The following is a 5,722-nucleotide window of genomic DNA, read 5'->3' as shown; positions in this document are numbered from 1 at the left end:
TTGGATGTGACTATTAAGCGTGAGAAAACGCAATTGGTGTTCCGTAAGTATGAAAAATTGTGTAATACAGAAAAAACAATTAGTTATAAATCTTATTGCCCTATAGAAACTAAGAGAAACGTTTTTACCATGGAATTGAGGAAAATACTAAACAGAACAACACTCTATGAAGATATAAATAAAGAAATTAAACAATTATTTAGAAAATATTTATTGAATGATTACCCGAAGAATAAAATTTGTAAGTGGTATAATTCTTTTATAAATTACAGATATAATGTTAAAAATTGTATAGATAATAACATTTATGTAAAAATGCCTTATATATATAGTTTTTATGAACGATATAAACCTTTATTTAAAAAGTCTTCTGTATGTGTAGTGGCCAAGCAGGAAAATAAAATGTCGAATGTTATTAATATTATAAATACTAAAGGTCGAAAAACAGTAAGAAATCAGCTTGACGTCGCAGGAGTGGTCTACAAGGTATCATGTGATTGTTTACAAGCGAAATCATATGTTGGAGAAACGGGACGGAAGCTCGAGATACGCCTAAAAGAACACGAGGCAGCGATTCGTCTAAAAAGACAAGAGTCACCATGGTATCAACATTGTGTTAATTATAATTGTAAAATTAATAGAGACTCTGTAAGAATATTGTATAAAATGGAAAATTTGTTTAAAAGACGTGTGGTAGAACATCTTTGTATAATAGAACATGCAAATTTGTTGAATCAGAATGTCGGTCTTAACGTTGATGCATGCTGGGAAAAATTTATTTGTATAAAAGGAAATAAGTGTCTGGTTGTTGGATAATCCACTGATGAGGCTGTAAAGGCGAAATGCATTTGGAACGTGATTTGAAAACTATGAAAATAAAAGAATTAACATTGGTTAAAGTAAAGTATCTTTGTTGATTACTATTTGTCCGCTAATATAAATCACTCGAAGTCGGTCTAGGAAAGAGTGTTTTAATTTACTCGTCTATTTTTAGAAATTTTTTTATTATTGTATATATTTCATAATAAAATTTTTATCATGGAATTGCCAAATCATATAATTATTAGTTGAATTTTAAAAATGTGAAACGAATGTAAAATTTTAAATGTTGTCGGATGGAATCGTCTGGACGTAAAGTACGCTTCCCGCCATTTTCTCCTTCAAACGAGCAACGGTTGACGTGGTAGAAACTCGGATCGAGAAACGACCGTTAGTTTTGAAAGCCGGATCGCTGATTGGCCGTTGTCCATCGTACGATGGCCGGACCTCCGATAGCGCTACGAAGCTCTGATTGGTCAATCGTCGCTATCTTCAATCCATATAAAATGATAGAGTTTAGGAAGGAGACTTAACTTCGCTTAAATTCGTCTAAAGGAAGAGTTGTTCAAACGAACTTGTTGAAGGAGGTTGTTTCGCCTTATTGTTGCCGGAAGGATTATACATCTAACTACATCTCAGGAATACATTGAAAGATGTTTTTTCGACGGACCTGTTCTGCATTAATTGACTATTTGGACTCTAATTTATTTTGTGTGTGTGAAATCTACTTTGAAAATCTTAAACGTTGTCAAGAACTACATCTTGTGAATATCATAAGAGTACTGTATGTACTGTACATTTTATTTGTTGTTATAAACATTCTTGTGAACTTGTGGATTGAGGAATTTGACTAATGTCAAATTGATTTTTCTTCAAATTTTCATTTTTTAGGTTTGATTAACTTCATGCTCTACAGTGGAACTTCACTGTTGAAGGTGAGTGTACAATCTGGTTTCAAAACGGTTTTCTATTAGCCTAAGTAGTGACAGTCATCTTCCGAAGAGGTAGGTCAGATTGAACAAGCCGCAAAAGCGGCGCGTAGTACTAGCCGACCGCGAGTGAAAACGAGCGTGTCGGCGAATGAGGGGGCACTAAGCCCCGAGATCAAGGATGCGCGCGGGGTCGTGCGAAAACGACCTAACTCCGATAATTAGACTGTAGTAACGTTAGAATAGGTCGATAGGCTTAGCGGAGAGAGCGACGCGATCGCAATCGTCGGAAATGACGTAGGCGATTCTTTACAGGGCTACATCTCGGGAAGGCGTATGATTCTTTTGAGATTTTTGTTCGCACAGGGAGCCTACACTTTGGGGGGTCGCCACCCCCTCATTGGAGGTAAATCTTACCATGCTGAAATAGTGGCTTACGAAATGAATCACTGGGATGAGTTTTCCATTATGTCACATGATTGGCAAATTTTAACCGACGTTTCGGTTGATCGGCTTTCGGATAAACAATACTCTACTGCAGCGGTGGCCAACCTTTTGCATACCATGCGCCAATTTTTTGATAGACGAGTTCACATGCGCAGTGGCGTATCGTGAGTGTTAGCAGCCCGGGGCGGAGAAAAATTTCGGCCACCCCTTGCTTAGGTATTTCAACTTATAAGACGAAAATTCAGATTTGCCACAGAACAAGCAATGAAAAATGCGGTTGTAGTGTAGCTACCCGTATAAAATAGTTCTATAGGACATCAGTGGTGTATCGAATGCATCGTGTAACGTACAAGCAAAAAAAAAAAAGGTCAACAGCTCGATTGCACCGAATTGTGTAAGAAATACACTTGCCGAGACACACTGTAAAAAATTAATTTCCTATGTAGTATTCATAGTTGCAATGAATCCAGATCTGGCAATGTTGCTCGGAGCCGACTGAAGCGCCACTTGTAGTCGTCCAATGCGCCACGTTTTGGCCACCCCTGCTCTACTGTATTTAAATTTAGGGATTTCAGATAACGTCATTTATGTTTTGAAAAAAAAAAATTAAACTCAGATTTATCGTATCTCGGAATCCCATAATATTTGAAACTTGAATTTAGGTGCATTAGCAATCCATAGTTTGAAACAAACAAAAATCAGTAATTTTACCAAATTAGTAACAACTAATGATTGAGAATCTTAGTGAAGTACCGAGGGAAGATTATTTCTATCAAATTGCAAAAGCCATGGGTAACAGCTAGTTTTATGTACTTTTACTTTTTGAGCGTATTGAATGGATTTAATTGTTATTTCTAATTATGCTAAGTAGATTAATTACTTCAAAAAACTGAGTATACTATAATTGATTCAAAATATACCTTAATTTAGTAATAAAAAACAAATTTAATAAACTTACGTTTTTGATCTTACTTAAAGATCATCAGGTTCTTATGATAGACTAAAAATAAAAATGATTGAACGATTTAAATTATATTATTATTGCATGCACAAGAGTTGAATACATAAATTGGTTAATATTTAACATAAAATTTAAAGTAAAGACATAAAAATAGTTAAAATATCTAAAGAAAATAACTTTAAAAAAATTACATACAAAATAAATATAAACAAAAAGGTTACATAAATGAGTAAACATGTAACAAAAGGAGATTAAAATTAATAAAAGTGTAATAATAACATTGAGATGTTAAATGAAATTATACTACTTCAAAGCCCTATATGCAAAACAATGGCACCATGTCTGTATTATTAACTGCAGTTCCTTTACAAATTGCTTTATAGATTTTGAGTATTTCCAGATATTTTAGATGAGAAGGAGTTGATGCACAATGTATTAGATATGACTTATAAAAAAACACATCAATGTTTTGGTCAGAGGCAAAGACCACAAGGTAGTTGTAGTCAGGCATTTTTTGATTGAATCCTGTTGTTCTTAATTAATCTTGATTTTCAGAGATGTACATTTGGCATCAATATATTCAAAGGGATGATCTATCTTGTCTATACTAATATTATAAAGAGGTAATGTTTGTATGTAGGGGTAATCTCCGAAAATACTCATCCGATTTCAAAAATTCTTTCACCAATATTTAGAATGGAACTTCAGGGTGGACATAGGCTGTATATTATTCCGTTAAGCACTCATAAATTAAAAGATATTATCTAGGGTTAAGGCTTTTACGTCCAACAGATGGCGCTACGAGTATGACAACCTAAGTTTGCTTTTCTATGAGGATGAACTAAAGCAGATCATCATCTATCTATCTATATAAATAAAAATGTAATGTTCGTTTGTTCCTACCGATTCCTTTGAAATTTTGACACAACGCTGCATTCGAATACGCACGTGTTTTTATATAATATACGTGTCGAAATTNATCGCTCAAAATATTACAGAATCCATCAAAATTTCTTGCTGATAGTTTAGATATAAATGTTTTCTGTGCATGAAATGAAGCAACCAAAAAAATACAGGGTGGACCATCAAAAATTCGGCAATTTACGACATGATGTCGAAGGCGTAAATTCTTTTATTTATAACTAAAAATATTCTCGAAATTTAATCAAAAAAATGCATTTGCATCAATACCTAAATGAAATAGTTATGCAAGAAACAAAAATTGTACAATTAGCTCAATTTGTTTTAGCGTAATTAATTTTGAAAAATTTTTGTCGGTGTTATTTATTGCGTGGACAAACGCGATATCTCGCAGAGTATAAGACTTGGCTGAGTGTAATAATAAATTCCGATATCTCGCTTTAAAATCGGGCTAGAATCGCCCATTTTCATTATTTTTGCCGCAAATGTCTCACAGTTTACGATTATTAATGGCACTCCACAAAATATTAGGACTGACAGAGAAGTGCGTGGATTGCGATACAATACAGAATTATATTCAAGAACAACAATGTTTAGAGCCTACGTGTGTACACACTAGGCGTTTTTCAACGCGCGTTTTAAAGAACCTAGAGTTCTATGTAGGCGTACACACTCAAACGCGCGCTTTTGGCCAAGTTAACGTTAAACGCGCGTTTATAGATTTTTGTTAAAACGCGCGCTTTACGGGCGCTTTGAGATATATGTGCTGCCTTATAGCGACGATGGAGGAGCACATACAATCAATTACTTTCACGTCCATTTCCAAACTGAGCCAGTGCTAACGCCGAACTAACGCTCGTCGAACGCCGAGCTAACGCGCGTTAGCTCGGCGTTAAACGCGCGTTTAAAAACGCCTAGTGTGTACAGGCTCTTATCCTAATTTTAACATTAGTCGTCCCAATGAAACATCATGTGTGATATGCATTAGTGACATTCAAGAAGGAGAAAGAGTGACAATTTTACCGTGCGGACACCAGTTCCATACTCCATGCTTAACTCAACGGTTAAATGAAAATAACACATGTCCTATATGCAGGGGACATGCGTTCACAGCAGATTGAAATGAAAATTTTGAAGAAATATCAGTTAAAATTTTAACAAATTTTTGAAATTTAAAATTCAACTAATAGCAATTCCATGATAAAAAAAAAGAATGTTAGAAAAATTATACATAGTTCATAACTATCAATAAAAACAGACAAATCCATACATCGAATTTTATTAGTCGCTTAAATCGTAAATGATATAAACGCAAAAATATCGAACACATTTCCTAACCATCGAAGTGACTAGGAAATTGTCATGGAACTGGACATTCGAACTCTGCCTAAACCCACCCTTCCGTTTATAACGAGTTTCATCGTTTTTTGACTATTAATAATTAATTAATGACCCAGTATTTACGTTTTATCGTAATTTTTGTGGGTCATTTAAAGTATCCCGTCCGGTCCGTTTTATATTTACAATTCAATTAAAACGAGATTCTTACAGACGAAAACGTAAATAATATACTTTATACTGTATATAAATTTACACCACGGAAATACGATATATTAATTAAGCAAAATGGGTTGTGCGTGTATAT

Source organism: Centruroides sculpturatus, unplaced genomic scaffold (genome assembly GCF_000671375.1).
Source record: "Centruroides sculpturatus isolate CEXI.00-Female unplaced genomic scaffold, Cexi_2.0 scaffold918, whole genome shotgun sequence".
NCBI lineage: Eukaryota > Metazoa > Arthropoda > Arachnida > Scorpiones > Buthidae > Centruroides > Centruroides sculpturatus.
Note: the sequence above shows the minus strand (reverse complement) of the source record.